Source organism: Camelus bactrianus, chromosome 19 (genome assembly GCF_048773025.1).
Source record: "Camelus bactrianus isolate YW-2024 breed Bactrian camel chromosome 19, ASM4877302v1, whole genome shotgun sequence".
NCBI classification, from domain to species: Eukaryota; Metazoa; Chordata; class Mammalia; order Artiodactyla; family Camelidae; genus Camelus; species Camelus bactrianus.
The window spans coordinates 16,536,152-16,545,781 of NC_133557.1; the positions used below are offsets into that span (position 1 = coordinate 16,536,152).

The 9,630-nt window shown below is 46.4% G+C and overlaps 1 long non-coding RNA gene across 1 annotated transcript; it reads right to left on the reverse strand.

Moving 5' to 3' along the window:
- Positions 1 to 754: 754 nt before the first annotated feature.
- Positions 755 to 8,254, reverse strand: LOC141573990 (uncharacterized). Its single transcript, XR_012500475.1, has 3 exons — positions 7,442 to 8,254; positions 4,021 to 4,200; positions 755 to 2,269 (listed from the first exon to the last, which is right to left on the reverse strand). It is a non-coding gene; the product is annotated as an uncharacterized LOC141573990 (long non-coding RNA).
- Between the last annotated feature and the right edge of the window lie 1,376 nt (positions 8,255 to 9,630).

Genomic DNA, 9,630 nt, shown 5'->3' on the forward strand with positions numbered 1-9,630 from the left:
AAGTCCTCAGCCCCTGACCACACTGTCTTGTCTGTGGTGCATTTATTTTGGGGACAAACACTGAAGTCATTGCTGCCCGAAAGTGCTCTGGGCAGGCCCACTTCATCCCTCGCTTTCCCAGGAGAGCCCTGGGGTGAGGGAACCAGACCCACAGGCAGGCCCCGAGGTGCCCCGGTCCGGCAGGCTGACCGCAGGCCGGCTCAAGCCCTGGCCCGGGAGCAGACGCAGGCTCCCCACACGAGGCTTCAAGAGGTGCCCCAGCAGGAAGCTCCGAGGAGGAGGTGGTAGCAGGGCCGCCCCGTCCCACTCACTCCTGCCCTTGGTCTCGCTTTCCTTTTCCTCCCAGGGCTGCCTCAGCCTGCCTTCCTGGCTATTGGGGCTCCACTCTCTTCATTTCTTATAACTCAGCAGGAAAAGAGGAAGTGGATTCTTCAAAGCCTCTCCCTGGCTTTGATGAGCTTTCTCGCCGTCCTGGGCCTGGGGTCCAGCCTAGGCAGCCCTCTGTTAGCTGCTCCCTGGGCCGGAAGACAGTCTGTCCTAAAATGCCTCGACTCTGGGCCCCTCTGGTTAGCAGGGGCCACTGAACTTCTCCAGAAGGGGGCCTAAGTCTCTGCCACTGACAAGGTTGTCCTTTCTGTGACGTTGCTTTGGCCAGAGCCTCCCCTTCCTACCCTGGCATCCTGCTGGGATGGGACACAACCCTGATCCCCATGTCTGCCCTCCCCCACCACCCCCATGCCAAAGAATCCTTGGTTATAGTGCCAGCTCTGTCCCCATTCTCCCAATGCAACTCTAGTTCTCCAGCTGCAAAAGAGAAGAGGTTGAATAGGGCACTGGATTACATCTCTATCTTTCAAGAAGACCTTCCATAGAACCCCACTGAATAGTGTGGGACTTTTCTAAAGGCAGGTGAGGACTACAGTAACATCTACTTGCCAGCATCCCTATCTTTCTTCCAAAATTAACTCTAAGGAATCCCTCAGGAAGAGCCGCCATAGACAGTTGCACAGGTCACATACTGCACAACCTTCAGAGATGCCATTCATATTGTAGACTATAAAGATGGCTCCTCCTTAGGTTGCTCAGAATACAACCAAACATGAGGGCCCCAACTGTAGAGCATCACAAAGTATAATTTTTAAACCACTGGACTTAGATCATTACCTTGCAAGTCTGGAAAGCTGACACATTATCACAGTAGCATTCAGCCACTACTTCACTCTCATTAGCTGTGAGTGGATAAGAGCTTAAGTCCATCAACATTCCTTAGTGGTATCTGTACAGCCACTGAACACAAAAGCCTTTCTAATGTCCATGTTCAAAGGGTACAGTTGGAGAATTTTAGGCATTACCCAAGGCAGGAAAAAGATACCAAAGGTCCAGGAGTCTTCCTTGTGCCTGGCAATTTATTCCAGAACACAAATGCCCTGTCTGTCTGACTGGCCCTTTCTTCAGGCCGAGAATTATGCCTCTTGGGCATTTTTACTTCCCCAGAAGACAATGTCATTTTTACTAAACCAAGGAGAGGAAGAAAACAGATTTCTCCACCTCCTACTTTGGGCCAGAAATTACTTTAGCAGTCTGACTAATATCACCTCATTTATTTCTGTTGTCACCCCCTAGGTTTTTATGATCACCTTTGGAAAACAAGAAATGTGAGGCCAAGAGCATTCAAGCATATTGCCCAAAATGATGACATGATGGGGGAAGCAAACCCATGACTAGAACTCATGTCTGTGCAGAACCCCCATCACGTGAATCCCACCAGTGTGCTGGGCATCAGAATTCCCTGGGGATTTTATTGAAATGTGCGTTCCACTTGACATCTGAACTTCTGTAGAGGAGTCTCAGAAATTTCTATTTCATTTCCTGAGGGATTTGATGCATAACCAGGTTTAGAGACTGTTTGGGAAGGTAAATTGGCAGTGAAAATAAACTCCCGCAGCCTGTCTTCCATACCTTTGCTCACGCATTCTCCTCTGCCTTGGAGGATGTCTTCCATCTTCCAACCTCCAGGGTCCAATTCTAATTCAACCTTCTGTCAGAAGCCCTCCTGGACTGCTCATCCAGCATGTGCTCTCTCCTCTGCTTCCTACCACTGTCCCCTTGGGCATCCCTAACGCACAACCACAGCACATCTCGTGCAGGAGGTCTGCATGCTTTTGCCTCCCCTAGCCTTGAAACTCTTCCTGGACAAAACTTGAGTCTTGCATATGCGTCTCCACTCACCCACATCATCACAGAGGACACCAGGCATCCAGTCAGAGCCCTGGATGGGAATCAAAAAGCATTTACTTGGGGGAGGGCATAGCTCAAGTGGTAGAGCACATGCTTAGCAAGCACGAGGTCCTGGGTTCAATCCCCAGCACCTCCCCCAAAGAGAAATAAATGAATAAACCGAATTACCTCCTCCTCATAAAACAAACAAAACGAAAAAGCATTTACTGAATTGAGCTGGCTGGACTGAACGATCAAGACACTTCATCAGAAACTGGTTTATATGTGGTCAGCCTGCAGACTTCTCAAAATTCTTGCCTATTTCAGGCTTCCTTTTATGACCCAAATCCCTTGATCGGAAATAACCTCTCTCCCACTCATCTGCCTGGTGAATTTCTCTGGTTACGTCAAGCATTATCTGTTTTAAAAATCATTCCCAGCCAAGGCAGCATTTATTCCACGTGCCTCTGTGAAACAGCAGCTTGGGTAGTACCTAGCCCCAAGCAGTGACTCTTTTCTTGTACGCCTTTCCCCTGGGCTACAGAGTTCCTGAATGGCGTTAGTCTTCTTCATTTTGTATTCTGGGGCCTTAGCACTTGGCTAGGCACATGTTAGAGGCTAATCTGAAGAATGAATGAATGAATGAATCAACAAATGAATGGGGAAATAACTTGGTACCAGGTGACACTGCTCGCTCTACAGATAGGTCAGTCTTTCTCCCGAGAGTCGGAGTTTCAGCCAATGAACAAAGAGCAGCTGCCTAATACCTAGACCTGGGTTACACAGACTTTCATGGGGGTTATTTGGTAGTTCTGAATGGAAAATGACTGTCCCTAAAACCAGCTGCCTTTCTGCCCATCAGCGCGGTGGGGTCACCATTGGTCCTGCTGCCCAAAGTGTGGTACAACATCGGGGACACGGCAGAGGAGGCTCACCCATCCTTCCTTCTCACCTTCCGCCTTTCTCTTCTTACCTTACGTCCTCCCTCCCATGAGATGCCCCTTGGGTAGCATGCTTTTGACTACTGGAGACATTTCCTGAAGTGGATCCCAGATTGCAGCAGAGACCCTCATGAAGCAACTCGCACAACCAGACAGGGTCCTGGCACGGACCTCGTCCTCCTTCACTCCGCCCGCCCATGCTCCGTCATCGTCAGAAATTGACACACCCAGGTCTTTGGGATTTCATCTGCATGTTCCAGATCCAAGTCACAAGGGTCACACTCTGTCCCTGTTTTTGCCCATAATCAGTAACAAATGCAGCAAAAGACCATGCATGAACTTGCTTTTCTAGTTCTTTTTAAGAGACCTTTAACCGCAGAATTTTTATTAGCTCTCTCTCTCTCTCTTTTTTTTTTTTTTTTTTTTGGTCATTTAACAAATGAGAAAATCGCAGCAAATTGAAGCCAGATGGGTGTGCAGGGACTATCAAAAGCAGTGATATTTTTATCACGTTCATTTTTATTTATTCTGTCTCCTTCAATCTCTGGTCATGGGGTCTCAGCGTTTCCTCATTATGTTGAAACCCCAGAGACGCTGGCTTGTGGTGTGAGCTGATTCTCCACCAGACCCAGAAGCCTAACGGCCAGCTCTAGATGGTCTTGGTCGGGAAAAGTCGGGAAGCATGTGAAATGAAAACCTCTGGTCCATTTTCACGGACTCAATCCAGCACGCCATCCCGTATGGAAGAGGCCCTGATAGATATCATACTTGTGAAACTGGCACAACTTTGTATCTCATGAAAGTAAGTGGTGTGATTAGAGTGGTAGAATGTTCACCATATAACCTCCTCCCATGTACGCACCGGGCCAGGTTTTCATGGTGTCTCGGAGCTTCCACATAATCAGGCCATCCTGGTGAGGCTGTGGGCTCCTGGAGCCCGCCCCAAGCCTGCACGGTCATTGGCACTCAAACACATGGGTACCACACCCACTGGCTCGGTCTTCAAACTCAGAAAGACTCATCAATTCAGCTCCACCCCAGGCTGAGAGAAGAGAAAAATCAATATTCTTAAGTGGAAAAAAAAGACCCAATTAGTTGCTGGAAAAGTTACTTCCATTTATAACTCTGCTACTAAGTAGGCACTCATCTGGGCAGTAAAATGGCAAAGTGGTCGGAGCGCGGAGGAGGTGGCTAGCCCAGCCCCTCTCTCGGAGCCGGCAACTGCTCTCAGGCCTTTCTGCAGCCCCAGAAACTCAATTAACCTCACCAGTCCTCGTTTCTCTGTTCATTAGTATTTATTTATTTGATTTTCTTAAGCTTGCTCTTTGTGGCTAAAAAAAAAAAAAAATTGCCTTGGGCACAAGCACAAGAGTGTAACAATTAATTAAAATACATAAAACAGAGCTGAGATGGCCAACAGCCTTGAACTTGGAGACAGTCAGATAAGCCTTTTTAAAGATCTAGCCCCCAAAATTTCCAGAACTAGAGGAGGAGGCCAAGAACAGAGCAATGAAGAAAGAGCTCACTAAAACAGGGATAGAGGGGTCAGCATTTAGAAATCTCAGAAGAGTGTTAGCAGCAGTGCCCGGCTGACCACGTGGTATGTGCAAAACCAGTCTCAAAAGCATGGAAGACCTTTCTCCATTTTGGAGTCGATGTTAGAGCTACTGAGAACCTGGAAGGCGATCGAGTTGAGAATCTATGCATCTAAGCAAGGCACTGGCACTCCCCACGTGAGTGACCCCATTCAGAGCTCAGCCAGAACTCCTGCTGGGACTTAAAAAGAGGCAGAGGTGCTCACAGCAAGGTCTTTCCTGAGAACTGGAACTGCCCAGCAGAGGAAAAGTGCGGCGGCGAGCTCCGACCCTGGAGGAGTTCCTGCAAAGATGGAGACCCGCTACCTGCCGGGACCAGGCCAGGCACTTGCACACCAGTTCCTGGGGAACCAGAACCCCCAGATCAGGAGGGACCGTGTCCAGCAGGTGAGGCACAGCCCAGCCCACCGCTAATCCACACAAAGCCTTCTACAAGGAAACATTTTTGCAAGATTACCTCTACAAAGCCTACAAAGATTCTCTAGTACTTTTAAAAAGACCCTTAACCACAGAATTTTTATTAGCTTTTTTTTTTTTTTTTTTTTTTGGTCATTTAACAAATGAGAAAAATCCCTGCATATATCTTGCTGCCCTCAGTTTCTTCCACTCAACAGCCTACCCTGGGATCTCATTCCTTGTCAGTCCATGAGCGGTGTATTCATTCTTTTCAATGACTACAATGCTAGGCACATCTTACATATATTTTTTTTTTAATTTAAAAAGCTCCCAATACATTCAGGTTGTTTCCAGGGATCTGTTATCACAAACATAAATTCAATAAATAATCCTTGTACATATGCTGTATAAAAGAATAATGTTAGGTCAAGTTTCTGGAAATAGAATTATTGGGTCAACGAGTGTGTGCCTACTGAATGTTGATGGATACACTGACTTCCTCAGGGGCTGTCCCTTTACTGAACATTCTCAGAGAACAGAACTGTCACGTGGTGTCACGGAAAGTTGACTGCTAGCCATGATTCTTTGGCTGTACATGACCCATTCTCATAGAATCCTCCCCAGGCCACCAATTCATATAATCCTGGGGCTGCACCCCGAGATGAAACACAAACCTCTATGCCTGGAAACCCCTGAACGCATCCTAAATATTGATTCCGAGAAAACAAAGCCCAAAGAGGGAACCTCTCCGGTCTGAGGTCCACTTCCCACATTCCCAGATCTCTCTGTAGGATCTGCCTTTTCTTTGGGTGACTCTTATCCAGAACATTCATCTCTTGCCCTTCATGAGGCTGCAATCCCAGACTCAACCTCCGGACAGACAGACAGACACAGCAGAATACACTGCCCCAGCATCCGTACAAGATTTACACACACAGTGCTTCATTCCTGGCATTGTTCCCTCTCTGGGCACTGCTGCCTTCTGAAGAAAATGTGCCACATGTAACCAAAGGCCCTCGTCCCACTGAGGATGTTGATGAGTTTGGATATATACATGTTGACCAAAAGTAGAACTGGAACCAAGGACAACCAAACACTTCTGCACAAGATCAGAGGAATCTGGAGATTTCAAGAGCGATGCATGAAAGAGTATGAGGAAGAGAGAGAAGGTGGAAAGCAATGAAGGAGCCATCGAGATACAAAAAAGCTGGGGCTGTGTTGGAGGGGCTAGTAAGCCTTCCCTAGAGGTCCAGGGACCTGAGGTTATTTCAAACAAGCAGGTTACCTAATGTTCTCTTGGAAGCAGCTGCTGATGCTCTGATGGGAGCCTCCTCTGGGTACCCCTACAGCCAAGCCGTTTCTAAAATCTACCACCCTGATAAATGCGTAGGGTGCAAATGGGTTATTGGTTCCTCATTAGCAAGTTCTCGCCTTACGTCTCTAACAACCACCACACCCCCTGTCCCACCCTCACCACCCCCAAACCCTATTTTTTCTCTCATTGATAGTGCATCGCATTCACTAGCATCCTGCATGTTACTTCTTTACTGTTTGTCTCCCCACTAGAATACAAGCCCTGTAATAAGAGGAGCTTTGTCTGCTTCCTTTGTGTCTTTGCTCTCACCACCTCCGACTCCGCCTGGCCTATACTAGGTACTCAATGAACATTTGTGGAATGTGCTATGTAAGCAAAGAATGACCACAGGACACAGAAAAGAAAACATTAAAGTGTTTGGACTTTGTTTAAAACTCAGCAGACTAAAAACTGAAGTGTCCCCATGTAGCTGAGAAAACATCCATTTTATAAGGAACAGAGTGAAATTAAAGTCTGAAGGTTTAAATTAAGGGGAAAAAAATATATTGGCCCAGTTCTCCTCATGTTTCACAGACTGATCACATTCACAGACTGAGGTGCCTGGAAGGGCTTTATGAGTTTCACATCTTTTGGCCTCAGATGACTTCCTGCCCTGAACGGGGAGGGTGTGAGATCTGGTCCAGATAACCATGAGCATCCATGAGTAATTGTGACCGAGATCCCATCACCAGGCCAAGCCTTGGACTCGGAGCTAGGCCGATGTCGCTGAGGTCAGCAGTTGGCTCTTCTGTCCTCTGTTCTGTGCCAGCCCAGATAATTTGCACCCCACCAGCGATAATACAAACTGTGCTCTCACATTTTCTTCAACTGCAGAAGTGGAGCACATGTCATGTTATGGAGAGGGAAGGAACAGAGCACTGAGTTTAACCCAAGAGTTACCTGCATTTCCACCATCAAACTAGTCCTTTGCCACTCACCTTGACCCATTTGCCATTCTCCCCTGTGGCTTCAGAATGACCATTTCTGTGAAATAAGATCCCATTAGCCAGGTATTGAGGTCATTAGCTCCACTCACACAGAAGGGCAGGGAGGCCAAAGGCAGCCTGCGGACGTCAGCTGCAGCCAGAGCCATGCTCAGACAACCCAAGTGACGAGAATTCAGGGCAGCAGAGTCTCTGGCCCAAATAATCCAGGGCCACATAAAGAGAAGCAAGATGCGGAACAACCATTTCCAGAAAAGACCCAAGACAGTGTAGACAAGTTATTTTAGACTACTCAGAATATCTGTCTACACGAGACTGGTTCTCTCCTAGGCTTCAATAAGACCATGGAAGTAATAGTGTCAGTAGGAAAAAAAATATCATAGACACCCATCCCCATGTGCAAGTCGTGTCTTTAAATGAATGTTAATAAAATCACATTTGCATTCCTCGAGAGCATGCACCAGCATAACAGCCTGGCATTGTTTTTCAGACTGAATTTGACACTTGTCTGCTCACATAAATGAACACTCTCATTTTTCGACTGTCTTTTTGGGCAGAAATAAACCAGTTGCCTTGCCAATGGAGGAATCGACCTACAAGATCTCTTCTGAAAAATAAAGAAAATAAAAGCTAAGCAAAGTGCTTCATTAGAACTTAACGCCAAAATGAAAGCAGTTCACTTTTCGTTTCCTCTTCGTTCTCTCCACAGAATATCCTCTGTTCTGCTGCACTCGGTGTAACACAAGTGTGATCGCAGTTGTAGGAGGAGGAAGAAAGGAAAAGGAAAACGTGCAGGGGGCATGCAGGAGATGCATACTGCAATTTATCAAGGAAAGAGAATGACACTTCATTTTCTGTGTTAGGAAGTACTGGAAATAAATCAATCAACCTTTCACTTAGTTATTCTCTCTGAACATCCAACATCCGGTATTATAACATGGCACGTATCTTTCCATATTTCCATACTACTTTTTTGTTTAATGAACACAGTTGAAATTAACTAGCCATCTTTAAAACATTGGGAGTGACAAGTTTGACTACTTCCTCCTAATTTTTTTTTATTAAACTCTATTATTTTCTGCTGCTTGACTAAGATGTAGTCTCCAAACAGTTAAATGTACAAGGCCATAAATTTCATGCATAAACCCATGAAATACCCACCCAGGTCAAGACACAGAACATTTCCACAGCCTCAGAAAGTCTTCTCAACTCCTTCCCAGGCAATCTCTACCTGTTACCCTAGAGTTGAACACGATGTGACTTCCTTTGTCTTTGTTTAATTTTCCTGATTCCTGAAATTCATCTCAGTGGAATCATGCATCGTGTTCCCTTTCATGTCCGTCTTCTTTAGCTCAGTCTGACATTTCGGAGGTTCACCCACTGTTGCATTTATCACTAGCTTATTATTTTTAATGCAGTGTAGTAGTCTGTTATACGAACACACCACAATTTATTTATCCAGTTTCCTACTGGTGAGCATTTGGGTGGTTTCCAGTTCTTGGCTATTACGAAACAGCTGCTCTGAACATTCTTGGACAAGGCTCTTGGTGGACAGATGTACGCGTCTCTCTTGGGAATGACATTGCTGGGTCATAAGGGAGGCAGATATTTAATTTGATTAGAAACTGCCCAATAGTTTTCCAAGGTGGTTATACCATGCTCCTACTTGCTTTTTAAATGATTGAGTTTTCAACTAAATACAACTTGCACCCACATTTTCTGATCCCTCCCCGCCCATCAAGAGTTCGTTTGCGAACAGGCAGACATTTGAGGGGTATCAGGAGAGGCTGCAGGCTTGGGAATCAGATAAACCTCAAAACTCTATTCCCTTATTATGAGTTTCCAGACTTCGAGTCAGATACTACTTTTCATCGCATTAAGTCTCAGTATCTCTTTGTAAATAACCAGCACAGATTCAGACACACGGACAAGCACTGGATAAGAGCTAATTCCCCAGTCTCCCTGCCTTCCTTGGCAAGCACCTTCCTCCTTCTCATAGGTTTTGGGGGGGTCTTACAGATCATCCTTCCTGTTCTGTCTTCTAGCCTCAGGGGTTGAGGAGGAAGGCGTCCTAGAAGAGAAAGACCCTGCAAGATGAGAACTCAGGGGCCCAGACGCTGATGAGAACAGGTCTTCCCGCAGCAGAAGGGAAAAGCTCTGTTTACAGTAGGACCCAGATGGAA